Source organism: Equus quagga, chromosome 4, assembly GCF_021613505.1.
Source record: "Equus quagga isolate Etosha38 chromosome 4, UCLA_HA_Equagga_1.0, whole genome shotgun sequence".
In the NCBI taxonomy this organism is placed as follows: domain Eukaryota; kingdom Metazoa; phylum Chordata; class Mammalia; order Perissodactyla; family Equidae; genus Equus; species Equus quagga.
In genome coordinates, this window is record NC_060270.1 from 140,240,576 (window position 1) to 140,254,317 (window position 13,742).

A 13,742-nucleotide genomic window follows, 5' to 3' on the forward strand; every position below is an offset into this window, starting at 1 on the left:
TTCCATCCTGCGCCCGGGGCCGGCGCGGGCCGGCGAAGCCCCGGCCTCCCGTGAGCGCGCTCGCCGGCCGCCCTGCCCGCGCGGCCCAGCCCGCCGCCCTACGGGAGCCCGGGGATGTGGGCCGGGCCTGGGCCGCGTCCGCTTACCTCGCCGCCGCCTCTCCTCCTTCCCGTTCGCGGCCGCGCGGACAGGGCGGCGCGAGGCTGGCGCGGGCTGGGCTCGGCCGCCGCGGCCCCGGCCCCGGCGAGCGCGCTGGCCGCTCAGGCGCGGGGGGCGAGGACCATGTTTTTATTTTGGAAACTCCACGGTGCTCCCGGGGTCGGTGCTTATTGAGGGGAAATCCCTGAATACACTCTCCAGCCAAGAAGGCAGGGCTGCGGGCGCCGCGGAGAGGCGGCAGCCTCCTACAGCACCACTACCGGCACCGCGGGGACATAGCAGCAGAGCCTCCGCTGCCCTCCGAAACGACAACTTTCCTACCATCTTGGAGCGGGCAGGGGGGCCGGGCGGGCCGGGCGGGCGGTCCAGGTGGGCCGGGCGGGCCGGGCGGGCGCCTCAGCATCCCCGAGGGCGCCGGGTCCTGGCGGGGCGCGGGCTTTCCGCTGATGACGGGCGTCTGCTTTCCATCTTTTTCCACGGTGGGGACAGGGGTACTTGACTCCTCTTTTGGGGGGAATGATGAGTTTTCTCCGTTCCAGAGCCAAGTTCTGCGTCTGGTGCTCAGTTTATCGGTGTGGACTTCAGGAGAGTCCGCCTCGATGTTGGTCTGTGTATGCTTTTGCACAGAGAGGCATTCCCAGGTTTGTGCGTGCTGTTTATAAAGATGTGCATGTGCCCCCCTCGGAGCCGAGCCCGCTGCCGGGCAGCTGCGGAGGGTCGGCTGTGTGTCCTTTGGTCCCGGCGCGAGAGCGATGCCCGTGGACCGTCCGGGGAGGCGGACAGCTGTGTGTCCGCGGAGCAGAGGAAGGCGCGCATCCCTGGGGCTGCTACAACTTCAGGAGGACTGGCCGCGTTTCTGGAAATCATCCTGATTCCGTTATCCTCTGCCCAGGAGGAAGGGTTACTGTCAGCCGGGAAGAGATTTTAAAAGACAGCTCAGGGTTTTCTTTAAGTAAAGTTGCTTGTTAAGAATTCTATCCAGACACTGAATTTTTGATTTATTTGGATTCTCTAAGGTTCAGGTCTTTGCTGCTGCATCACACGTGTTGCTGTCCACTCTGTGTCACAGAATTGAGAAACGTGTCTGTTTTTGTTAGAGTTGCAATGTTGTTAGTTCAGAACTTCCAGGGTGCTGCCAGCCTGTGTAAGTGACTTTTAATAGATTGCAGTGGATGTCCTGAATCTACTTTTTTTAATGAGCACAGCTCAGTAGATCAATGGGCTCAAAGTTACGCAATGCTGAGGTAGCAGGGAGGTGAGAGAGAGAAGGTGTGCCCACTGGGAACAATTCCCACAGGACTCTCATTCGCAGAGGATAACTTGCAGATGTGTTTCTATTTTTGTGATGGACGAGAATGGGAGAAAATGACCAGAGGATCTTTTTGTATGGTCTACAGGGAAGGATGACTTGAATCTTGTACTAAAAGTTATTTTTCCGACACATGTTGGCTAACCTGCTGGGAATGAATTTTTAATATTAGTTCTTTGATCAGTAGAATATTTAATTTCTCTAATTTAAAATTTATTACAAAGCATTTAGAAATGATGACTCCACTTAAAAATGTTTATTTTTTGAGCTTCCAAATTTAGAAATTCCCATAATGTTAAAGTCAGTTCAGATAATGCATGCATCAGATATTTATTGTTTTCATGCTGACCCCCATCTTTATCATCTAAATTTGAATACAGTATCTGAATAGTCTAGGTTTTCTTTTGTGTGTTTCTTTTTCTTCTTAGTAGAAAAATCTAAAAGTAATTAAAGTAAGACTGATTCTTACCATCTTGGAAACCTCACTTGTTGAAAGTATGTTCTATTTACACTTTTTTTTTTTAACATTTGAAGATCAAACACATTGGTCATGACAGGGAAATTACTTCCCTTAACGTAGAGCTCTAGTGGACTTAGCAGAAGTGTTTTCGAACAACTTGTTGTTCCTTATATATGACATGACGTTATAGATACGCTTTGAATTTTTCAAGAAATTGAGATGTGTTTGTTTGAAGCTGACTGCAGCCTTTTATTCAGGCCCTCTTGTGACCAGCAAACTTATTTGCATAATGTCTATCTGGGGAAGGGGATATGGTGCGTAATCTTAGCATTTCAATGTCTTTCTCTTTATAAAGCTTGACTTGTACATGGCTGTAATCCACCATGTGTATCCACCAGCTGCGCTAAATAGCCCAGACTTGGGGAATTACAGCCCAGCCAAGAAAGAAATCCCACCATATCTGCAGTATTGGTGAATTTGGTCAGTGTTTATTTCAGTTGATAATTGATCTTATTTCAGGTGCTGTGTCTCAATTCCTAGAAGGTGCAGGTGCTAACAAAAATGACATAATTAGCCTTAAATAGCCCTATTTTTGCCCAGTAAATGTCCCAGTCCTCAAATCTGGCTCACATTATGAGCACCTGATGCATCTTGGTTCCTTGCTGGCACTTAAGTATGTGCTGCCATTTAATTCCCCCAAGAGCTCCAAATGTGTTACTTTGCTTCCCTTTCTCTCCTCTTCCTTCTTCTAGATACAGCTGGGACAACATTTCACTTTCAGGAAGTGTAGACCTTCTTGGCCCTAAGTTTCCGATAGGATTCTACGTTTTCCTCCTGCCCAGCGTTTCCAAGGTGCTTCCACAGCTCTGTCCTCTCTGTCTGGAAAGCTGAGTTCCTGCTGTGCACTCTTTGCCAAAAACACGCTTGGAGCAGCCAGCAGTTGGAGGCTTCTTCATTCATTAGTGCACCCAGTGGCTTATTTCACCTTCCTGAAGCCTTGTACCTAAGCCTGTCCAGTGTTTTGAGGAATGCAAAAATATAAATATATTTGTCAATTGAAATGCACTGTGATTAAGAGAGATTTCCTTCCTGATCCTGAAAATTAACAGTACATGTTGTAAAGCACTAGCACAATTAGAAATATTACCTATGGTTGTAAAATTAGGTTGTTTTTTTAAAGATCTAGTCAGCGGGTGACAGTGACCTGCAGCCGTGAGTGCCAGAGTTCACCTGTGTGACTGGAAGCAGTGGTGTCTTTATTTACTCTGTTATTAGGCCTTAATTTCACAAGTAGCTTTTTTGGCCTCTAATTGAAATAGGAAACGATTGCTTTAATATATATATTTACTAGTATTAGAATCTTTAATTGGTCTGTTTTTTGGTATTAATGATTTTAATTTTGTAAAAGTTAACCACCTTATTGTGAACACTATAGTGAAGTTATTAAGAAAATACCCGCCTGTATCCTTAAAAGGTCTCGTTCATAGATTGTGTGGATTTAAAGTGAAAGACTCATGCACCTTTAATGTATCAGAGGTCTTTAAGCAAGAAAGCCATGGCTTTATTGCGAGATGTTTGCTCACAGAATCACGACGTGTCAAAAAAGACACTGACAGCAGACATGGTTATACAAATTTAATCGGGGTTTCTGGAGGAGTGGGGGGCGGATATAAACCTTCCCTAATCATACAAATGTTTTTCTAACATTTCTAAAGACAGACTCTGACATCATCCCAGGATCCCTGGCTGGTGTGAAGACTCCCAAAGAGGTCAAAGGTAGAAGTGAAGTGGGGATTGTGCGTGGCCGAGAAGTCTTCAAAACCACACTATTCTGATGGCTGTAGACAAAACTTTTTTCACTTTAAGCATTTTTGTTTTGGAAACATTTGTTGGTAGTGTTTCTATCTAAAACAAAGATTATGGTTTTATTGTGGTTACTGTGCCCTGCAAGCAAATGTGTCTGAGACAAGCACTGTGTTTGGCAGACATCCACATCATAGCTTTAGACTTTCTGAGTATGAAGTTTGTGATGCACGTTCATCTGTAGTCAAAGCACACGTGCTCAGGTGGTCTCCGAGGTCTACCCCTGAGCCAGGGCGCTGAGACCTGCCAACTACCATCTGATGCCAAGCCAGAAACCAGGGAAATCTTTTCTTTGTAAATCCCCACAAGGGCCAAAAGCTCCTCCAGGAATGGGATGGCCACTGGTGGCAGCAGGGAAGACACACCCCTGTGCCACTGCACCGCCTCCCCTTCGTGCAGGCAGAGCGTGTGACATTGCAGCCCGGGCCATGCGCATCCTCAGGGCCTTCTGTCCACTCCTGACCTTAGGCTGAGGAAAACAACTCTCCAACTGCGGCCGTGCTCCAAGGAATGACTGGTAAAAAGAAAACACCCTAAAGAGTATTAAAGATCGAACTTGGGCAGAATTATAACTGATAGCCTTTTCTATAATTTATTCAACCTTTTCTATAATTTATAGTGAAAAAACTGTGTCCCAAAAGTGGTGCTTAGCTGAAACATTGTAGTAAGAAGAGAAATCTATAGAGCCCTCAGAGTAACCGGCAGAGGTCAGCACAAAGGGGACTGTTCATTTCTGCTGCCTTCCTGCTTAAGCAAGCTTTTGTAGGCCCGCTGGGAATTTAACCACTATTTCCATGGGAAAATAAACTCCAGGTTCCAAACAGCTAATTTGCAGTGAGGTTCTAGAATACAGCCCATTAATAAGTTTGGACTTCCTGTTCTGTAACGTCTTTGCCACGTATTGTTATAGACTGCCAGAGTTCAATAGTCAGGGTGTGAACCAAGGGGAAAATCCTCTCATTCAATTAAAATAAGGAATAACTATTAACACAATTCAAACAGCTTGACTTAAATTCAGGTAAGGTAGGTTATCAAAGACGTAAAATGGTAAGGCCCGTTGAAGTACACATGGAGGAAGAAAGGCCTCCGTCAGAAACTAAAGTTGTGGTGTCGGCCTTAAGTCTCTGCTTTATGCATATCTGGGTGCTATATGATCTTACAGCAGGCGTTTGCACTTGGTTTCTTCTTAAGGAAAACCAGAGAGAAAGAAACGAGGGGCAGACGTAGGAAGAGTCCACTGGAGACGGCCAGCCTCATGGCTCTGTTAGGGGTGCTGTCGCCCCACAGCACGCCGGCCCCTCCTGTCCCGACGCCTCTGTCCTCAGCGCGGCCAGGTCAGCCCCACTCTGCTCCGAGGCCTCGCCACACCTTGTCCCTGCAGCCTTCTGGTGCCAGCCTGGGTCTCCACTGACCTCACTCGTCCTTCAGTGCCTTTTTCCCCGAGGTTTGTTTTCCCCATGTGCTGCTCCTGTGCACGGGGTGCATGGTGGGAAGAGCTCAGTCTTCTGTCCCGGCCGCCTGGCTGAGAGACGGCTCCACCCCTTCCTCGAAGCGTGGCCCTGGGGAGGCTCCTCCACCTGCAGTCTGGAACGATGGGGACGATGGCACCTCCCTCACCTCGCGGCTGTGAGGGTTAAAGGGCAGAGTGTGTGAGGCGCAGGCAGGTCCCCAGTGCACAGTCAGTGCTGCGCAAAGTCAGCTGCTCCCTGGTCTCTTGCCATTGAGCACATTCCAGGCAGGGTGGCTCAAGGTCAGGGAGTCCTGTTTTGGTTTTGTTTTGTTTTGTTTTGTTTTTAAACACTGCAAGACAGTGGACTTAGCAGCACTAGTCCCAGGTTGAATTCAACACAGAGAAGATGAAAGAAGACCATGGTTATGGCATACCAAATATCTACATTATGACAGAAACAGTCCATTGATTTTTGTTTCCATATTGTTGAATACCCAGATAGTTGACAGTCTGCAACGAAGAATTTTAAGTTTGGCTGAGATTTGGGGGTCCTTCAGAGTCAATCAAGGTCTTAAAAAATATAAATGGAGTACAGGAAGAATACATACAAAATACACAATAGGAGATAGTGTGACCAGTTAAGGCCTCTTCCATTAGCCATTCTAAAGAAAGAAATGTATTCACATTTCAGTATGAGGTATTGAAGAAGAGAGACTTTTCTGAAATGAAGCATAAAAAGGATTATGAAATATTTTTAGAAAGAGCCATTCCACAAAGGGAATAGTAGATGTTTCACACGTGTAGGATTTCAACTAGCTGTTTTGGAGGTCTGTTTTATTTTTTTTAAGTTTTTTGTGAGGAAGATTGGCCCTGAGGTAAGATCTGTTGCCAATCTTTCTCTTTTTGCTTGAAGAAGATTGTCACTGAGCTAACATCTGTGCCAATCTTCTTCCATTTTATGTGGGTCGCCACCTCAGTGTGGCTTGACCAGCTGTGCTACGTCCATGCCTGGATCTGAACCTGTGAACCCTGAGCTGCCGAAGTGGAGCACACAAACTTAACCAGTACGCCACTGGGCCGGCCCCTAGTCTGTTGTTTGAAAATGCACACACAGATTAGGTAGACAAAGTGTGGGGTTTAGATCACAAACATGTGTGGATGTCAGAGCTCATATTCATTTATTAGCTGAGCAAACGGGGGCAGGCTCCCTGGCCTCCAAGCCTCAGCACCCCATCTTAGCAGAGGTGCTGGAATAAGAGGATTTGTAGGACCATATGTAGTAAATATCTGACACCTACCAGCAGCTCCATAACTGTCAATTTCTATTTCTTGTCTCTTCATTGAATTCACAGAAAGTGCCTGGAATCAATACGACTTTAATTAGAAAACCGTAAAAAGGAGCCTTTCTCTGGAATCAGTTTCTAAAGTATTGAAAAACAAATACCAAATTAATTAGAATCCTATTTACATACTTACTATTTTCTTGCATGATTTTTTAACTTTTTTTTAAACTTTTTATTAAGATTATGATAGTTTACAACCTTGTGAAATTTCAGTTGTACATTATTGTTAGTCATGTTGTAGGTTTTTTTAACTTTTTAAAGATTGGCACCTGAGCTAACATCTGTTGCCAATCCTCTTTTTTATTTATTTTTTTTCCTCCTCCTTCTCCCCAAAGCCCCCCAGTACATAGTTGTATATTTTTGTTGTGGGTCCTTCTGGTTGTGCTGTGTGGGACGCCACCCCAGCATGGCCTGATGAGTGGTGCCATGTCTGCGCCCAGGAGCCAAACTGGTGAAACCCTGGGCCACCAAAGCAGAGGATGCAAACTTAACCACTCGGCTACGGGGCTGGCCCCTTTTCTTGCATGATTTATATGAGATTTCTCTTTTTGATTAAAGTTATTAGCGCTCTTGAGTAAATGAAAGTTTCATTAAAAAAAGATATGATTGAATCATATACTTTGACAGCAAGAAGAGGCCCAGCCCACAAGCTTCTCTTCACTCAACTCTTGCGTTTCCCCAGCACTTGGCTCCAACAGACCACCATCACGGGGTCTGCTTACTCCGGGTGTGAGGACCTTGCCTCCACTCTGTGGCGTAGTGTGTTTGGAACAGCAAACTTAAGAAATCAGTTTAGCAGCTTATGACCTACTACAAGAACAGAATGACATAGAATAGAAAATATCCAAAGTCATTGTGGGCAAAGTCTCATTTCATGAAACGGTTCTCTCCAGTTACATGTGCATGTATGTGTGTTTTCATGGTGGGTTGAGAGAAAAAGTTGGAAAGCTACTGCCAGTTATTACTGTAAGGCTGGAATTTGTAGCATCCTGTAGCAGTTAAGAAGTGAACCAGACAGGGCCGGCCCCGTGGCCAAGCGGTTAAGTTCACATACTCTGCTTTGGCAGCCCGGGGTTTCATTGGTTCGGATCCTGGGCATGGACATGGCACCGCTCATCAAGCCATGCTGAGGCGGCGTCCCACATGCCACACTAGAAAGACCCACAACTAAAAATATACAACTATCTACTGGGGGGGCTTTAGGGAAAAAATAAAATCTTTTAAAAAAAGGTGAACCAGACAGTCCCTGTCCCACTGGCTTTACAGTCTAGGGAGAGGATAAAGATCTGAACTGGCCTGGTTGAAGACCAGTAAGAATAGTGGAGCCTGAGAAGAACTGGAGACCACAGGCTTAAAAATATTAAGTTTCTGGGCCAGCCCTGGTGGCCTAGTGGTTAAGTTTGGTGCACTCTGCTTCAGTGGCCCGGGTTGGGTTCCTGGGTGCAGAACTACACTGCTCTGTTAGTGGCCATGCTGTGCTTGGGGCCCACTTACTAAAAAAATAGAGGGAGATTGGCACAGATGTTAGCTCAGGGTGAATCTTCCTCAGCAAAAAAAGAAAAAAATAATAAGTTTCTTAATTATTTCCAACCGCTGGCCAAGCTAAACATGTCTGTGGCACATTTGCTGTCTGATGAGAACATGTGACCCTGCATAGATTAGCTCATCAAAATGGGCTTGTCCCTGCGGCTTAGCTTGCCATACCTCAGAGACACGAGGGAGCCATTGTGTGGTCAAAAGAATGAGAGAAAACCTGGAAAGACTAGGACTTCTCTGCTTGGGAAAGATAAACTGGACAGGGTCGTGATTAAAGGCGATGAAGCGGGTCAGCTGAACATTAAGTTGTCTGCCTGTAAGTCAGAGACAGCTTGAACCTCAAGTGAAGTATTTAAGAGGAAAAGGAAGTATTTTCACACAGCAAGTTCTGATAATATAGAATTTGATTCAAAAGATGGAATTGTTGCAAAGGTTCACTTTGTAACAGTTGAAAATAGGAGACGGCCCAAACTGGTTAGCCTTCTCAGGTCGCACAGCATATAGGGAGTGCTGGCTGGGCGCTGTCCGCGCTTAGGCTCCTGGGAAGTCAAGGAAAATGCGCTGCACAGGTGTGCCCAGGGAGCCTGCAGTCCAGCTGCAAAGTGAACCCCCCACCTCCACCCCGGAAGCCCCTGGAGAATATGCAGGGCTCGGTGGAGAAGGGAAGGGGCCGGGTAAGGAGAGGCGGCGGCCTGGGTGCTGTCCAGGCCCGGCTAGGTAGCTGGGTGACCCCAGGCTGCTCTCAGAGCCCTGAGCCTCTTTGGCTCCTTGTAAAAATCAACAAGAGCGCTTGTGTAGATTCAAGAAGATACGTGAAAGTCTCTAGCATGGTCTTGGCACATAGAAGATCGGTGTTTGCTGAATCTAAGTGGAGGGGTTTTATTTCTCTGGGGCAGAGGAAGCAGCCTCAGGTGCAGCAGGAGGGGGCGCGTCTTCGCCTCGGTACAGCGGAGGGTGTGTGCTGAAGGCTCGGGGTGAAGGAGGCGGTGGGCCCCAGTTAGAGGACTTGGAAAAAGGTAACAAGCAATAAGGAGCCACTGCTTGTCCCTAAGAAAAAGGATCTGCTGTTGAATGGTTAAAGGAGGACCTGTGGCGCATTCATGGCGCGCTAGGCAGTGTGCTCAGGATGCTGGGGAAACAGTAGCTCCTGCCCTCAAGAGAGAAGAGAAGCACGGTTTCAGGGATGTTTTATTTTTATTCAGGTCCAACTTTTAAAAATATAAGCTCCATGAAGTCTAGGGTCTTTGTCTGTTTTTCTTTCTTTGATCTATTTTGTTCACTTAGCATCTAGAATAGTGCCTAGCACAAAATATGCGCCATAAATATTTGCTGAGTCAATGAATATTTGAGAGTTTGAATTCATAAGCAGTACAATCTCTTTGAGACGATTAGATAATTAAGATGTGGCTTTTGGATCGGTTAAATGAGAAGCGTTCTGAGGAAGCGAGCATGGACTTTTTGTCAGTCTCACTAAAAGAGGCCCAATGATTGGTAAAATATCTGTACAATTCTATTTGGGTCAGCAGCCGTTGAGCAACTGTATTCCAGTTGACCTATTATAGTCTAACTAAAAAAATCTGTGAGTGGGGTTAAGTATATTCCACTTTTTTTCTTGGCATATTTCTGTTGTGCATTCTTTATTACTAAAAACACTTAAAGTGTATTCACACCCTTTTTTAAATGACTAATGTTACTAAATACTGAAAACTCTACAGGTTAGCAAAGAAGAAATATGATATAAGAGAATCACTTGAAGTAAAAAGCAAACATACAAAAGGAAAAAACTATGGTTTTCCTTCTAGCCTTTGGTGTGGAACCTCTCTAGCATGTTTGAGCAAATATCTTTGTGCGTTCCCGTCCCCCGTTTTGTAGGACATGATCAATTATACCATCTGCTCCTTTGCATAACTTGGCAGCTGTTAACTGACTAACATTATTCCCTGAGTTTTGCTGTCACCGTAGATGGTTCTAGAACATAAGAACAAAAGATTTGTAAGTATAGCTTTCATAATCCAAGTTTACTTTAAATTACAGAGGAAAAAAAAAGAATCAATATTGACCAACTGGGAAGAACTAAATAAATAATTACGTAGTCATAAATCATTTCAGTTTTCTCAGAGCTTATTACCTGATGTTTTATATAGCTAAATGTTTTAAGTGTATAAAGCAAGAGCAATTAAGTAACTTAATACCAACAGAATCTGCACTTCGAATGGCGGAAGAAAGGATCATCTCCGTTTGTGGTGAGATCACAGATGCTTCCTGTTGCTCCCTCCAGGACGATGTTCACATCAACCTCAGAGGAGGCCGTTAAGCCAGCCTCCAGCTAGGTGGTAGCACTGTGTTTCTCTCTGGGAGAAGGGGGGAAGAATTATGTTACCTGAAGCGTGTGAGCAGCAAAGTCAGAGTCCTTTGTGCAGTAATCACTGACGATGTGACAGTTCTCTGTCAGTCCCTGCAGTGTGTGTCCATCTCTCTGAAATGAAGCCAAGAAAAAATCATAGGGAAAGAGACTCCGGATCCGTTCTTAGGAAGCTCACATAAACGCTCCAGGCGGGCCATTTGTCCTTTTTTTCTGTTGGAAGGGGGTCTCTATCTTGTCTGAATCATACTGTTCAAATACTGTGTTACTGAGTTTTTTGCTTACTTCTCTTTATCTTGACTTGAATTCGGAAAACTTCTGAAATGTTCATCCTTTTAAGCTGTTGAAAGGATTTTGTGTATTTATAGTTTTACATGGTGACTCCTTAATTTGAAATAAAAGTAAAAAGCAAACAGCCAAACAACAAACACAAAAAGCCTCTACGATCTACTAAGTTGTACAAATTTTCATTTTTGGATTGCACTCATTAATAGTGTTTGCTTGCATTAATCTACACTACTGCATCAAAATCATTACAATGTAGAAGTCTTCAAAAACACACCAACTCTTCCAAAATTAAGCTATCTTAAAGGGAAATAGAATTCGAATTATTAACAGACAAGCAGGAAGCAACATAGCCATTACTCTTTGAGCTAAGAATCTTAAAGCACATTATGAACACTTTTCGTGTTACATAACAATTGGAAAAACAAGTTCTAGCAAATGAATTGCTTAAGATTCCATAGATTGGCCCAACTCTAGAGAGAAATAACTTGGTGTGTTTTGTTGTGATTTTTGTTGTTAACTAAACTACAGACTTTATTCAGGTTTCGTCAGTTACCACTAATGTCATTTTTCTGCCCCACTCAGTCTTTCCTTGTCTTTCATGACCTCCTCCCTTTTGAAGAGGACTGGTCAGTTATTTTGTAGAATGTCTCTCAGTTTTGGTTTGTCTGGTGTTTTCTCATGATTAGATGAGGTAATGTGTTTTTGGCATGAAAATCTCAGATGTGATGTGTCCTTTTCAGGGCCCCTATCGGGGAGGACCTGATGTCCACGTGTTATGACTAGCTGTGTAGTTTCCTCCCGCTGCTGTAACCAATCGCCACAGACCCAGCGCCGTAAAACAACACCCACTTATTATCTCACAGTTTCTGGAGGTCAGAAGTCCAGGCACAGGACGGGTACACTCTCTGCCCAGGGTCTCACAGGGCCACCCCGCAAAGGTGTGGGCTGGGCCGCATCCTCATCTGGAGCTTGGGGTCCTCTTCCCAGCTCATTCAGGTTGTTGGGGGAAATCAGGTTCTCAGTTAGGACGGAACTGTTTTCCTGCTGGCTGGCAGCTGGGAATCACCCTCTGTTCCTAGAGGCCACTCTCAAATTCATCTACAAGGGCAGCAGGAGAATTTCCCTCCTGTGCAATCCCTCTCCCCCTTTGAATCTCTGACTTCTAGACCCAGAGTTAAAAGGCTCATATGATTAGGTCAGGCGCAAACCGATAATCTCCCTTTCTTAAAGCCAACTGTGTCACATAATATGACCTAATCACAGGACTAAAATCCATCATCTTCACAGCCTGCATGATTGTGCAAAGCATGTCTAGCAAAGGTGGGGAGGAAGGGGGAGCAAGCTGCATCTTTGAGTTCTGCCTACCCCACTGGGGATGGGAAGCTTGACTCACTTGGTTATGCTGGTGTCTTCTGGGCTTCTCCACTGTAAAGTTACTGCTTTTCCATTTGTAATTAAAAATATCTTGGGAAAGATACTTTGAACTATGCAAATATTGTGTTCACCTCACACTTTCCTACACTAATTTAACCTTCAGCAATGGAACTGTCCATTCTCCTCCATCTATTTATGTACTTATTTGCTTATTTCATTGCAGACTCATGGAGATATATATATTTCTTAATTGAAGTATAGTTGACATATAATATTATGTTAGTTTCAGGTGTATAACATAGTGATTCAACATTTATATATATTACAAAACGATCACCATGATGACTTGGGTAACCATCTGTCGCCATACAAAGTTATTGCAATATTATTGACTCTGTCATCTATGCTGTACATGACATCCCTGTGACTTACTAATTTTATGGCTGGAAGTCCGTACCTCTTGACCCCCTTCACCTGTCTCACCCATCTGTCACCCTCTCCCCTCTGCCAACCACATTTGTTCTCTGTGTCTATGAGTCTGTTTCTCTTTTGTTTCTTCGTTTGTTTTGTTTTTTAGTTTCCACATCTAGTGAGATCATACGGTATTTGTCTTTCTCTGTCTGACTTATTTCACTCAGCATAATGCCCTCAAGTCCCACCCATGTTGTCGCAAAAGGCAAGATTTCATTCTTTTTTATTATGGATATACATTTTATTTGAGGAGTTATAATCCAATACTATCATTATTTTGTTGTCCAAATTATTCCAGCTTTGGCCACTGTGAGTGCTTTCAGGTTAGCCTCCGTGCCCCCTCAACAGGCCCCCATCCTTTTTGAGCACTTCTTTATTTTCTGACACCATAAGATGCTCTAGGTTCATCTTGTAACCACTTTTCTAAGGATAATTCCAGTTTTAGTCCAAGAGAACTAGAGGTATACTTCAGTTTGTATTGGCTAAAAATTAGTGACTCCATAGGCCGGGTGCCGATTATGTATTAGTTTCCACTTGCTGTCCTAACAAAGTACCACAAATTTAGTGGCTTAAAACACAACTCATTATCTTACAGTTCTGCAGGTCAGAAGTCCAAAACGGGTTTGTTAAGATACAGCTAGAAGGACCTGCAACTAAGATATACAACTATGTACAGGGGGTTTGGGGAGATAAAGCAGAAAAAAAAAGAAAAAAAAAAAAAGTAACCCTAGTGGAACAATGTATCTGTTTAAAAGAAAAAAAAAAAGATACCAGCAGGGCGGGGTTCTGTCTGGAGGCGCTGGGGGAGCATGTGTTTCTTGCCTCTTCCAGCTTTAGAAGATCCTTGACTCGTGAGTCCTTGCCTGAGTCTTGAAAGCCAGGAGCATAGTGTCTTCTAGTCTCCTCTGACTTGTCCTGCTGCCTTGCTCTTATTAGGATCCTTTCTGATTCCTTGGTGCCCATCGAGATAATCCAGAACAATCTCCTCATCTCAAGATCCTTTAACTTTATCATATCTACAAAATCCCTTTTGCCACGTAAGGTAGCATATTCACAGTTTCAGGAATTAGGACAGGCATTTTGGGGGCCTTTACTCTGCCAACCACATGAATGTATTTGGACTAATG

General features: G+C 44.6%; 1 protein-coding gene and 1 long non-coding RNA gene across 4 annotated transcripts in view; both read right to left on the bottom strand.

Annotated features, from left to right (window-relative positions):
• Positions 1-453, bottom strand: part of INO80D (INO80 complex subunit D) — a 64,621-nt gene extending 64,168 nt beyond the window's left edge. For 2 of the 3 annotated variants that reach the window (XM_046657694.1, XM_046657690.1), the window contains exon 1: positions 147-453. The gene's annotated coding sequence lies outside the window, so the exon portion shown is untranslated. Of the gene's footprint in view, positions 50-146 lie in introns of those variants that run through there. The other variant, XM_046657691.1, reaches the window with a different exon arrangement.
• A 4,835-nt stretch (positions 454-5,288) lies between these two features.
• On the bottom strand, positions 5,289-12,695 carry LOC124237746 (uncharacterized). Its single transcript, XR_006888110.1, has 3 exons — positions 10,501-12,695; positions 6,540-6,600; positions 5,289-5,415 (listed from the first exon to the last, which is right to left on the bottom strand). It is a non-coding gene; the product is annotated as an uncharacterized LOC124237746 (long non-coding RNA).
• Between the last annotated feature and the right edge of the window lie 1,047 nt (positions 12,696-13,742).